Source organism: Mauremys reevesii, linkage group 7, assembly GCF_016161935.1.
Source record: "Mauremys reevesii isolate NIE-2019 linkage group 7, ASM1616193v1, whole genome shotgun sequence".
In the NCBI taxonomy this organism is placed as follows: Eukaryota; Metazoa; Chordata; order Testudines; family Geoemydidae; genus Mauremys; species Mauremys reevesii.
The window spans coordinates 34,568,557-34,582,863 of record NC_052629.1 but is presented as its reverse complement, the minus strand read 5'-3'; the positions used below and the strand labels follow the sequence as shown (position 1 = coordinate 34,582,863).

The window sequence follows — 14,307 nt, the reverse complement described above, 5'->3', positions numbered from 1 at the left end:
GCAGCCCAACATGGGCTTTTGCGGTGTGAGAGCTCCTGGTCTGGTTGTTTTGCCAGAGGAACTCCTGTGTCTCTTTTGTTCAGCCAGGAGTATGCTTTTTCTGAAAGCCTCAGGGAATGGTCTTCTTTCCTACTACTTTCAGGTGCCCTGCAAACTGTTGATAGCATTCTGGTCTCACCAGACCCTTGCAACAGTTTTCTCAAGAATCTGTAGGCATCCCAATCAGCTTTAGCAAAATTCCATCATGCTACCTGTTTCAGAAAAAACACAAGAATTTCGATGCCTGTGTTGGCTATTCAGAAATGGTGGTAGTACTTCACGTGATGCAATGAGAGTGTTTCATGTCTAAAGACAAAAGCGGAATGTTAGGTCTGGATTGTACGCACATTACCAGTGGCTTGAATAGAATATTGATCATAGTTTTAGTTTGTAGATTAATTGTAAGTCTTGTGCAGCTATCTAGTCCATGAGATCATAGAATATCAAGGTTGGAAGGGACCTCAGGACATCATCTAGTCCAACCCCCTGCTCAAAATAGGACCAATTCCCAACTAAATCATCCCAGCCAGGGCTTTGTCAAGCCTGACCTTAAAAACCTTTAAGGAAGGAGATTCCAACACCTCCCTAGGTAACCCATTCCAGTGCTTCACCACTCTCCTACTGAAAAAGTTTTTTCCTAATATCCAACCTAAACCTCCCCCACTGCAAATTGAGACCATCACTCCTTGTTCTTTGCCATCAGTTTCATTTATCGCTCCACATAGTGTGGTGACTATTAAAATCACCTGCATAGATGCATGGAATAGGAGTGCTGGGTAGCCCTGGTTTTGGCCATCTTATGCTAGGGGCTTTATAGATGTTGGTAATTTGGCGCTCCCCTACTTTGATGATTGTGGTAAACTCTTCAGTTGGTGGAATAGCATTAAAATCACAGGTGTCCTTGATGTATATTGCCAAGCCATATTTCAGATGATAATGGTTAGTCATTAGGTTGTATCCGTAGGTAAGGAAGTGCCTAGCCTGTTGGTCACTGCTAACATGGGTCTCTTGCAACATGAGGATGTCAATATTGTGAGTCTTCAGCAGGCTTTCAAGGAACTCACATTTTGCCCACGAGACTCCTTCGACATTAAGTTGCAGGATCTATTTGACACATTGTCTGGCCCTAAGGAAGAACTTTAGGATTTGTTGAGTTGTGATGACCAGGAGATCATTGAGCCATTGTTTGGTTGCTGAGTTGATGGCATTTGTTGTGAAAACAAAGGACTTAAAAAAAATTAAAAATAAAACAGAAGGGGATCTTCATAGACCTTAAGTTTCAACTCAAAAATATGAAGACTCAAAACAGCTTTTGAAGGTCATCTTAAAAACAGAAATTTTTAAAGATATACTGGCATTTGCTCATTAACAAGTCAACTGAACAGTAGATTTAAGTATTTTTAATTGAATGATGTGTTTATAAATGAACAATTTTTACCTTTTACCTGGCAGGACATTGTCTGAAGGACTGAGTAACATAGGTACTCCTCTACTGGTTAGTGGCCCATCTAGTCTGGCATTCTTTCTCAGGCAGTGGCTTGTACCAGATGTTTCAGAAGAAGGTTCAAGACATTTGTGGCCGACAGCTATGGAATAACCTGCCCAAAAAGCTTCTTCATAATCCCAGTAACTTTTAGTATGGAAACTTATGAATCTCCATCTTTTGCTATATACTCCAACTTTTTTGTTTTCTGAGGCCTGGTCTACAGTTTTTGAGCTAGTATAGCTGTTTTGGTTAGAGTTGAGTGTGATTTTTTTTTTTAAACTTAGTTGTACCAGTACAATCCCTACTGTGGAGACAGTTATGCCTTGTAACAGACAGTATTGGCTCATTCTCCTTCCCATATGGGAGTAAGCTATACTGCTTGTAACTGCATCCACACTAGGGGCTGTACCAGTTTAACTTTACTGACGTAGTTTAAAATATACCATTTATGTGTTTAAACAAGCCCTTAGCCAGTTTCTAATCCATGATATTACCTTTCACACAATAGCTACTTAATTTCCTTGTTGGCAGCTGAGGTATTTTAACAAAAGCTTTCGAAAATGCTAGTAAATGTCATCTCGTTCTTTAGCCACTATTTTGTGGATATGCTCAAAAAATTCTAATCAGTAAGTGACATGATTTTCTTTTGCAGAAGCTGTGTTGGTTTACCCCATCATCATGTTTAATCAAGGAGTTTTACCATTCAATTTTTTAATGTCAGCCACTTTTCCTGGTGCACAGACTCACTAATTTGCCATTCCCTATTACCTTTGGAGAGAGATAAAAAGCACTTGCTACCATACAGTCCTGTAGTACAGTCGACAGTTTTAATGACATTGCATATTACCGGCTGCTCGGACACTTCATTCCTAAATCCCTTCAAAACTCTGATATATATCATCCAATCCTAGTTATTTTGTACTATTTTTTGATTTGTTCAAGTACCTCCTCTTTTGACAACAACATCTGTTATTATCTGAAGAGGATAGCTTATTACCATAATCTCTATGGTGACGACTAATACAAAGAAATCATTTAGCTTTTCTGCAATGTCCTTATCCTCCTCAGTTGCTCCCCTACATCCCCTACAGTCAAGCAGATCCACTAATTCGAGGCTTCCTGCTTTCGATTAATTTAAAATTACTGTTATTTGTTTATGTCTTTAGCTATTTGCTATTTAAATTCCATCTTAACCTTCCTAATTTCCATTTTACATTAGGCTTCTCAAAAGGGTTTGGTTAGGTCTCATTTCTATCATAGGAAGACTGTAGTGGTAGTCTACATTTTCTGATTTCTTCTTCACCTTATTTTAAATTAATACTCAATACAGCAGGCAGCACAGGAAATGCATATGACAAGGGCTAGTTGTCTCCATCTTTCTAATAGGAAAAACAGTTCTCAAAGCACCTCATATGCTGCTGTGGCAAGACTCTGAGCACTGAAAAGTTAGTCATAACATTCTGAAGCCCTCAGAAAGCTGCACTATTATTATGAATTATTGCAATATAATAAGGTGACTCAAACAAGCTTTAACCACTAAAATATCTTAGTTTGACTTTTAATGGTGTCATGTTTCATGATCAATGAACTACATGTGAAACTGCCTGAGAGAAAATGAGTTTGAGCTCAAAAGATGCCATTCTACACACACAATTAAAATACTGAATTCTCAATAAAGAAATCATGCTGGTTAAAATGTATTGCCTACTTACAATTGAGACTATTGCCCATCTGACTATTTTCAGTTAGGAGAGTCACAAGACAATGAGCACACTAAAATATACTCACCTCACTAAGCCACTTACATAGGCCAGTCAAATATTGTTGGGTTTTTTTATAACACAGAACAGCTCCAACTGAATAATTAATGAACTTGTAAGTCTTGCCTCACAGATCATGCTATATAAGGAAACATTTTAAAAGGTGAAAACTGCAAATGACTCCATGAACTGAAAAACTAGTTCAACATTCACAACTTTGAAACACTCAATTTGATCCTCAGAGCAAAAGAGCACCCTTAATAGTAAGAGGGGATGTAAGTTTCAGAGGTCCATGGAGGCACAAGCCTATACATTTGGTTTTAAAAGACTTGATGAAATCAGACCTTGAATGTAGCCAGTATTTCACTATTATCTGACGTAATATTTTTGCTATACACCATTTCAAAATATTGTAGTATATTTCCAAATTACTACTGAATTTTTCACCAAATAACTTTTCATTTACAATATGAGGTCCACTTTTACCACAGCAACTACATGACAAGAAAGCACACCTACAGAATTCCAAAGAAATAGTGGGTATTTAACCACTCCAAGTTTGGGTTTAGGAATCTTATTATTTGTATTGCTTTATCTCTTCATTTTCAGTTGAACCATATCTACCTTATGCCCCATCACATGGAGAGAAGTGGGAGGCTGTTTGGGACTGTGAAATAAGCACATAGTTATAGCAGAAACACCAGCTTATTAGCAGTGAAATGGTTAACAATGTTGCTATGTAAACTGTCATTGTTATGGTTCAGATTTAATACTCCATTTATATGACTGGAGCAGTTCACACATCAGCTTTTTTCCCCAAGCTGTCTAGAAACTCATGATCATATCACATCAGTTTAAATTGGGCTCTCTCATTTTCAAGGTGTGTTGTGACTATAAGGACTAGAAACGTATAGAAACTCTACCCTAACAAGTTGAGGCTTGTAAAAATAATTCGTATTTTAACATAAAAGCTGGAGTAAAAAAAAAACAAAAACAAAAAAAACAGTAATTTCTCTGAATAACAGAGAAACTGAAAATTTCTACTTTACTTCTACTTAACTTCGCTGAAACACTTAACATTTACTAATCTGTAGCAAATTGTAACTAGTTAGAAAATTTGTCCCGAATTACTGTATCTTCCTAATCCACCTCTTTCCAGTACAGATTTTGGTAGGTACTATCTTGTATATAGGTATATAACTAAAAGTACACTTTCTATGTCGTACATGAAGACCTCCAGTCTTAAGGCCACTGTAGACAAGCAGTGCTGAATTAGTTCTCTGATTTGTCTAATATACAGATGAAAGGTCTAAGCATCTTTTTAAAAAACTGATGCAGCAGTTATACAATTTCTTCTCTGCTTACAAGAGGGTGTCCCTATGAGGAACAGTGACAGAAAGTGTCATTTCATGTGGCTTTCCTTGAAAGATCTGGAAAGTAGGCTGCTGCCAAAGTTCTCTGATAGGCGAATTAATGTTTTCTATTTCATCAAAAACAGCTGAAGATGACACTCAACTCCAGTGAACATGACAGGACTTTGACAGCTGCAGGAAGGGCCTCTAGTGGGATGTCAGAGAAGTGACTCTTTAGACAGGTTAGAGACAGGAAGTCATTTAAATCTGGAAATTGACAACCAGTCATGAAGGCTCAAAGTTTAAATCCAGTTCATACTACAATGACTTCGAGACATATGCTTTCTTTTGGGCACTGACAGCCTGAGATTCCCCCTGAGGAAGAGGGAATTAAGATATAAGGAATTGAGCTTAGATACACGAGAAATCTCCAACTTACATGGGAATGGTCTGCCCCTACACACAAGCCCACATAAAAAAAATTCAGTTTCCTTTATACTGAAATTCAGCTTTTAAAATATGATTAAATACTTTGTGTTTTAGGCATATGCCTTAATAAGAACCTCACCGTCTCTTTTGCTAATGACATAGCACTAGTTATCAAATCGATGAACAACCCAGTTGCTGTACTTAAAGCCCTGGAAAGCTCAGCATCAAAAGTCAGCCTAAAAATTAATTGGGGTAAAACCAAAACTCTTCCAGTCAGTGATTTCAAACACACGGAGGGCTCTAGCATCTTAGCAGGCAACCACCCAGCCAAGATTGGTGGTGAATTCACCTGCTGCGGATCTGTTGTCGATAACAACAACAGCGTCAAGAAAGAACTTGAAGCCCATAGTGCAAAAGCATGCTCAGTAATGGGGCACCTCATCAAGAATGTCTTTTGCAAACTGAACTGTCTGATAAGTAGAGACTCAAACTACAGATATACAGTGGTGGTCAGTATTCTGATCTATGGAACATGGCCTCTCACTGTCAAGATTGAAAAGATGTTGGACATCATCCCGATGAAGCATCACCAAATGAACAAAAACATCAAACCAGTATGAATTCAAGTACAGATCTATTTTCTAACTTAACAGGTCCTGTGCTTTCAAATGGTTGCCCTATGCTCTCCAAGGTGGCATCGTCATATACCTACCAACTTCCCTGCAAAAATCACTTTTGACTTTGACCCAATAAAAGCAGGATGGGGAAAAAAATCCGGAAGACCTAAAGCACAAAGGTTGGATGGAGCTAGACACCAGTCCCTCACAGGTCTCTAATCCCGGAATATACCAGATTTGGCTAGGGACACAATATCATAGAAGCACATCATGCATTTAGTGGCCTCCATGCTGTCCAAAAGCATGAGAACAAACCTAATCTAACCTTTGCCCAATAGGCCTCTTCTATCTGGGGGAAATTTACAAAAAAACACGGTGATGATGTCAGAACAATGGCAGCCATTGTGTACACAAAGTTCTAGCAGCCAGACCCATTTTTACCTCCATTTGAATTGAAGTTGCTCATAAGGCAGAGTAATAGAAAAGGTAATAAAAATTGATCCAAGTCAACAGAGTTGTCAAGTGAACCAATGAGAATTTTTGGTAAGTTTTTCCTGTGCAGGCAGCCGCTTCACAGTGCTTTCCATTTGAGGATCTCCTAGGTTAATATAAACATTAGTTAACTTAGCCTTTCCATTGATTTCTGTGAGCACTGGATCGGGCCTTATATGAGGTTAACACTTTTTCTATCTTAGGTACTTATATGGCCCCTACTACTATGTATCTGGGAGTTTCATACACTCTTTAATGTATTTGTCTGCACAACAACCCTGTGAGATGTGTAAGAGCTATTATTCCCATTTCACAGATGGGGAACAGAAAGACAGAGAATAAAGTGGCTTGCTCAGGGTCATACAGGAAGTCTGTGGTGAAATAGGATGTGACCCTGGGTCTCCCAAATCCCAGGCTACAACTCTAATTTCTCTCTCTCAGATTTCAGGGGAAATGGTCCACTGTTATGGTCAGAAAGAATTTTTAATCAAGAAGCCCACTGTGTATATTGTGTAATATCTGCTTCCATTACTGGCCTAAAAAACCCTAACATTTTGTATGATAACACTGCAGAATCAATACAGCTATGGGAGAGTGAGCAGGACTTTTCTGGCTAGCAAATCACCAACATTATTAAACTCCGATGACTAGAACAAATACAGCTTGACTTTCAAATCCCAGGTTGAGTTCACAAGAGTAGCAGTTAAAAGCCATTTTGTTTGTAAGAAAGTAAAATATGCACAAACGTTTCCCCGCAATGCCAATTTAGCATCACTTTCAGAGTAGAATCACTCTTTAATCTAGCTGTTCATACTGTTTTGTGCCCATTCCGAACACAGAATGATTTATATCTTCAGTTACCTCATCCCCCCCTTTTAGTAACAACTAAATTAACTATTCCTAGAAATATAAAAGCAGCAGATATTTGCAACTGGGAAAGGATTTCTACTAACCAGACCAAAATGGTTGCTCTCAACCTCTGCTCCTAGGTGGCCAGAATCTAGGTGGTGCCTCCTCCCATTTACCAATACAGGAGGGGCAGAGTGGCCATGACTCAAACAGTGATTCGCAGCCCATGGTTGAAAACTCATTTTAGAGCAATTATTTTAGGCTGCAGATTTTGGCAGGCATCATAATGGTTTGTGTGATTTTCGTATTTTTTAAGTTCTCTCCATAACCATAAAGGTTAGAAACTTTAGAAAGTCCACACTGTCTCACAGGTGTGATGTGTAATTTGTAAAGTTGTGTGTAAAAAAGCCAAAAATGGGGGCTCTTGGTTCCATGTGCTGTGCTGTAGTGAGCAATATTGCTGTTTATACATATTCCCTTAAATTTGTGCACACAGCTATCCCCCAGCTGGAGGTATAACCACCTCTTTATTACGCCTTATAGCTGTTACTCCCACCTTCTCTGATTAACTGTCACATTCCAACTGCCACAGAACCTTTGGACTCCAACATTCCATCTGGTTCTCAGTGGCCCACTGATGACTGAACCGGGTGATAATCTAAACAAAAAGAACTCTCAGCCATCCTTGTAGCTGTTTCTATCTCTTCGTATTGACTCAGACATTCTAAGCTTCATAGTGACACAAACAGAGTGACAATCCTGTAAGATCTGTGCTCCTTACAGCTGGTAGGGATTGTGAGGTGTAAGCTGTGGTGAAGGACTGTGTGTGTGTTAGGGGTAAATTGTGTGTTCTGGTTGTATTGCTGTGTGGGTGGTTCTGAAGAACTAAGGAAGCTGGGCCAAGTAATACACGATCTGTGAACGCTCCTTCATACAACCAATGAAACTGTCACATACAAATTAGCTGCAGAGCAAGGGTAATAATAATATATGGAGATATTTCTATCTCATAAAACTGGAAGGGACCCTGAAAGGCCATCGAGTCCAGCCTCCTGCCTTCACTAGCAGGACCAAGTACTGATTTTGCCCCAGATCCCTAAGTGGCCCCCTCAAGGATTGAACTCATAACCCTGAGTTTAGCAGGCCAATGCTCAAACCACTGAGCTATCCCTCCCCTAAAGGAGTGGTGCTTGCTTAAGCTACCTCTTTATCACAATAGTCTAGGACTCTTGGCACAACAATAGATATATGCCCCACTGCCACTGTACACAGCACTGGTGTAATCTGTAAAGTCAAAATGGCTAAGAAGTTAAAAACTGGACAGTAACAGACCATGAAAGCCAGTGATGATTCAGCCTGGTGCTATTCTGTACAACGAGAATTCTCAATCACACTTGTAGCTGCTTCTGTAGCTTCACACTGATTCTACAGATATAAAAGGTTTCAGAATGACACACACAAGGACTTTCCTGGAATTATGTTACACAGATGAGTAAAAAAAGGGGAGGAAAAAGGAGGGTGCTTACAACCTACAGGCTGAAAAACCTTAAACTACTGGCTTTCTTCCCCTATGTAGGAGAAGGGAACATCTTATTTCTTCAAATCTTATAAATGCCAATATGGAACATCAAATGAAAATTAAACTTTATTTTCCCTGCAGACCAGCCATTACAGGGCTACCAATTCAGATGAAGACTCTTCTCCTTGATTTGTGTCCTATGTGGATTAGATTTAAACATGCTTTGATTTAAACAACTTTGACCTTTACTACTGTAAGTTATTTATCTGTATGATGGGGGGGGGTTGTTTTGGTTTGGTTTTCTGTTTGTTTTTTGGCTATTTAAAGTGTGAAAAAAAGAGAACAGGTTTAGGAAAAAAATAACTCAATTATCCCAAAGCATCACAAAGGGCTATTTAACATAGCACCATTGTTGCTAGCAGAGCTCAACAAGTGTCCAAAAACACGACAGACATTACATTTCCTTTTGACTGTAACAAACAGTCTTTCCTATAGAAAAAAACAACAGGGCAGCAAAATTCCCAGCTGGAGAACAACAAACTAAGGATCCGTTCACAGCATTGTCTGAACTGATAAATGATAATGCTACTGTCTAATAAGATGGAAACGCACAGCTGCTATCTCATAAAATGCCCTCTCTCAAACATTCTGCCCATCTGTGTTACCCGAACATTTTCAACTTGATACAGCATTCTGTTTCAGTTCTTGTCCTAAACTGATGTGCTATGGTATATAACACCCTGTTCACATTACAACCTAGCAATGGCCACATTCCAAAGGGCCACTATAATCAGTTTATATAGTATGCTATGCATTTTATTCATTCAAGAAGATCCCAAGTGCTATGCAAGGGTTTAAGACAGAGAACGGATATTTCAGCAATGTGTGTAATAAAGAATTAAAATTTGATCATCAGACACAAATTAATCTAGTGAAGAATTGGCAGAGCTTTGTTACAGGTTTTGTAATTGAGGATAGAGAGAGAGGAAGGGAGCAGGAAGAGGAAAGAAGGGGAAGAGGAATAAGTCACCTGTCTAGCCACAATGAATAGTTTGGGGGTTGTAGGGATCATGGTAAGGTGAGTTTTAAGGATGGATGTGGAGGAGGTTAAAGTAATAGGTATCTTAATTTTATCTAGGATTTTTCCCATGCATGAGGGCCAGACTAGGAGAAAGCCTGACGGTGTTTAGGAGGGAAGCTGAATGGTGGACAGTAGAGGCTGGGAATACCGGCAGAGCAAAGGCAGGGATCAACCTCACAATAGGTTACTACCTCATCTAGGGCTGGACTAAGTTATGAAGCATTTTAAAGCTGAAGCAAGAGCTTGTATCTGATGCAGGTGAAAGGAGAGCCGATGTAGGAAGAGTGGGATGGATTACCACAGCTCCTCCAGGATGTAAAAAATAGTGGATGGTGAGTAAGGCAACACAACCAGGTTATAAGCCCCCGAGAGAAATATCACCGCCAGGGGAGGCTTGCATATTCTGGTTCAAACTGGATTCTCTAGTGGCCAACAGACCAAAGAAGGATTTTTGGATAAATAGCCTGAGTTTCAACTGATTCAGGGCCTTCTTTCTGATCCAGCATTCAGACAGGATTTCTGTCCAAGGGTGGGGAGGAGCCTACAATCTTTGCGGAAAGGTTGGAAGAACGTGACCTACTAGAGCCCCACAGTATTTATAGGTGACCTATGGTAAGCTTTTAACATGTGTATAAGAACTTGTATTTTTTTGTTTTCACTGTAATGCTTTTACCTTAAGAAAAAATGTGCTTGTTCAGAAGAATCTGTGTAATAACTTATAGCTGTGGGCAATATAGTTATTATAGCCTTTGGAGAGAAAGCAAAGTACAGGCACTGGCCTATTTAGGTAGTGTGTAAATCCAGGGAGCTGTGCAGTCTTAAAACTCCTGGTCAGGACAGAGTAAGATGCAAGTCTCTGCCCAGGAGAGGTGATGGCTGGGAGCAGGAAACCTTTAAATGGTGTCCTCAAGGGACCAAGGAAAGGGAATACAGGTGCAGCTACCCTCTGACAGCCTATTTTATTATTTTTAAAGATATGTTGTCTCTGAAATGCTTTGGCTCTAAATAAATAATGCTTTGCTTTAGGAGGCTGTTTGATTATTGATTACATGATCATTGCCCCAAAGAGACAGAATAGCAGGGTCTGGACATAAGTCAAACTTGCTGAGGTGATCACAGTTGATACACAGAACACTACAACCTGCCACTTCATCTGAGCGTGGGAGAATTGGATGATTCCATCCCAAGAGAAAGGCGACAGTCTGAGGGCTGAGACCTAGAGGGCTTGCACATGGAAAACACCAGGAGGAGTCAGAGGTACAGTCTGCCTGGGAATTAACAGCATGTTCAATAAATCTGAAGATGAATGGAAGGAAAAGGGATTTGGTGATTATTTGAAAGAAAGGATCAAGAGTGGGTTGTTTTAAACTAGAGAAGACCAAAGCATGTCTGTACTGGGAGGGAAAGGAACCAGGTGAGAGCGAGAGGCTGACAAGAAGAAAGAGAGGCGGTTAGAGCTCAGCAGGAGAAAGAGAAATTAGCAAACAAGAAGGATGGGTCACTTGGTCTCTTCTATTCAGTTTGTCTTTTCTGTCGTCTCCCAACAAAGGCTGAAATGTTCCAGGGCTGCTCAGAGATCCTGACAGAAAGACTAGTATGAAACTGTTTGTGTCACTCTGGTGTTATAGAGGAAGGATAGTGTGCTGCAGCAGTACAGGCACAATCCTTCTATGTGAGAGTTTACCAAGAAGTGGTTTCTGTACTCATATGGAGCAAGAAACTTTCCCACACTCCTGAACTTAATTTAACTCTGAGTAATGAAATTTAATCTTCGTATACCCAAACACACATCTTAAACATTCATATCCATCCCAAAAGCAACAAAGTAACACACACATCATGTGAAACTATTACAGAAAAAATTTTCTCTGAAGACCAGAGTTTTAAACACTAAAACCATCGTCAGTGACAAGGAGCTTAGTATTCTGCACTGGACATTTTCCAACATAAGACCTATAATTTGGTACAACTTAAATTAGCCATCCTGGTCCTATGAAGTCAGACGACAGAAATATCAAGGATGTTACAGTTCCAGGAGCATAAAGAGGGGCCCTGTTTCTAGAGTTCAAAGCTTTCCCATTTAGTGGTGTCTCCTTCCCTGACCCATTCTACCACCGACTACAGTTTGTATAGAGCACAATCCCTTAAACCCCAATCAAGGTATTTGCTCTGATTCAAGTGAAATTGCAGAGGCACGAAACAGAGAAACCAGGAATGAGGAGGAGTGAGGGAAGCAACATGGGGGCACTTTCTTACCAAATACCAGGGCACTCATTTATACAAAACCAACACCCTTGAGTCTCTCCTCTGAATACGCTGCTCCTGCAGTATGATAATTAAACACATTTTTCTGTAAGATTGAGTGGCCCCTCAGTTATTCAGATCTTCTTCAGTTTGGTAAGATGCAAAGGAGAAACGCTCTTTTTCTGTCTACAGTCCTTCTTGGGGCTTAATTTCCTGCAACTCTGCCAATGAATTTAAGCAATGCCCAACCACAGCTAGACCCACCAGTCACACTCTTCCATGAGCAGTCAAATTAGCCACTACCCTCCATCCCCAACACTATCATTTTAAAACATATTAGCAAAATAAACAAGGAGACAAAAAGCTTGTCCTCTTCTAAAGTAGTGATGTGGAAATAATTTTCTGCTACTGCAGTAGCTCTACCATATATATTTGCAGCAAAATACTACTAAATAATACACTTTTGAAATTAAAGAAAAATGCCAGAAAAATTTCACTGGATGGCCAGCACTGGAACAATGAAATACCTTTCACCATATTTCTTTCACTACTGTAAAAGCTTGCTAAGACATGATACAAGCTATTTCTCTGTAGAACATTCAGATCTATACAATGAAGCTTTAGTTTGTGCTGTCTCCAAAATTTGCCTACTTCTGACTTCAACTGGAGTAGACCTGGGGCAGTTAAGAAGACTTAATAAGCAGACACTGCAACAGAAGCCCCTCCCCCCCCCATTTTTTTTTTTTGCCTGTTACAAAAAGTAGTTGAAGGAATCTTTACTATGAAACAGATTCTTTAAGAAGTGCTTAGCCTTCCTAGGAGGAAAGCAAACTAATTCCAAAGAGAAACACCCTGACAAACTATACAAGAACCTAAAGCTACTTACAGTACTTGTACCATGTAGCTGAGGTACGTTTAACAGAAAAAAAAACAAGGCTCTCAAGGATTTGAACCCCACAGTTTACAAACTTTTTAAACATCAGTTTACTTCTGATACTGGCAAACAGTCATGTATACCTTTCCTATGAAAAGGCAGGTTCTGGATCAGACTGCTTATACAGTATTTACAGTTTCACTTTTTCTTTAAAAAGATCAATTGCTTTATACAGCATACAAAAAAGGAAATATATTCCATTGGAATAGTACTGAAACGCTAAGCAATCAAAAATCCATCACATGACACTAAAAACTACATTTTAGCTTTCCATTTTTCTTTACACAAGGGAAAAAATGGTTACACAAAACAGAATAGGCATTCCAGTGTAATACAGAGACTGCAGAAAACCAACACATCAAAATACCTGCAGTGTTTCCTGAAGCATTTCCAGTGAAAAGCCTAATGATGTATTTTAAGTTGTGGGCTTCAGCGTGCAATGAAAAAAAAGAGAGTGAACACAATTAAGTCTTCTGAACTCCAGGGAGGTTTGGTCTATTTTAAAAGGCCACATTCCCATCTCCACCCTCTGCAAACACTCCTGAAATAAAATAGCCCACACCTGAAAAGCAATCTCACCTCCTTCATATATCAAAAAAGGGTTTGCAAATAGGTCAGCACATAATGTACAAAACTGAAACAGAAAATTAATCACATCTATGAAATCTATTTAAATTTTAGTGAGTTTCGGCCTCAAAGTGTGCCAAACTGACCACAATACAGACTGTAGTCCTATCTGAAAATCAGTACAGCATGAACAGCAGGACAAATTTCCCTACACCATTCCCAACCTTGAGCGGGATACTCCACCTCAGGAAATTGAAGAGTAGCTTAATCTCCATGGCCACTCAGTTCCTTCTGCTGAGAATTCAAAGAGTAGCTGTGACACGAATACCGTCTCGTTTGACAGAGATCCCCAGCTCAGTTCACACAGACCAAAAGCCATTGTAATTAACTACTTTATCATCACCAAACTTGTCTTGTCTCAAGCTCCCAATTTAGGAGGTGTACTATATTACAGTGTATTACCACTCCCTTAATCTAGTCATTCACTAGATGTTTTTTACACCATATTTACTTCCATAATATCTATTCTGCTCAGTTCCATTTGTAACCTCTAAGGACCACACTAAATAAAGATATATATAACATCCTCAGAAAAGTTATAGCAACCTCTCCTCCCCTAAACATAAATATAGAAGCTTTGCATGAAAAAAAACTACACACCAGTATAAACTAGTTACTGTTCTGAGCATGGATGAGTGTAGATCAGGAGTCGGCAACCTCTGGCACGCAGCTCGCCAGGGTAAGCACCCTGGCGGGCCAGACCAGTTTGTTTACCTGCCGCATTGGCAGGTTTGGCTGGCCGCGGTTCTCCGTCCCAAGCCAATGGGGACGGTGGGAAGCGGCGCGGGCGAGGGATGTGCTGGCCGCGGCTTCCCACCACCCCCATTGGCCTGGGATGGCAAACCAAGGCAAATGGGAGCCGCGGTCGGCTGAACCTG

General features: G+C 39.8%; 1 protein-coding gene and 1 long non-coding RNA gene across 20 annotated transcripts in view; one reads left to right on the top strand and one right to left on the bottom strand.

The window, feature by feature from the left end:
• Window positions 1-14,307, bottom strand: part of SGMS1 (sphingomyelin synthase 1) — a 195,888-nt gene that overhangs the window by 147,390 nt on the left and 34,191 nt on the right. The gene's annotated exons all lie outside the window — the stretch shown is intronic.
• Window positions 6,070-11,906, top strand: LOC120368754. Of its 8 annotated transcripts, none has more exons than XR_005582758.1 (5): window positions 6,070-6,226; window positions 8,685-8,796; window positions 9,682-9,956; window positions 10,128-10,236; window positions 10,651-11,906. It is a non-coding gene; the product is annotated as an uncharacterized LOC120368754 (long non-coding RNA). The 8 variants fall into 8 exon arrangements; XR_005582764.1 differs by lacking the exon at window positions 6,070-6,226 and adding an exon at window positions 7,672-7,810 and having other exon boundaries at window positions 9,883-9,956; XR_005582761.1 differs by lacking the exon at window positions 6,070-6,226 and adding an exon at window positions 7,672-7,810 and having other exon boundaries at window positions 9,825-9,956.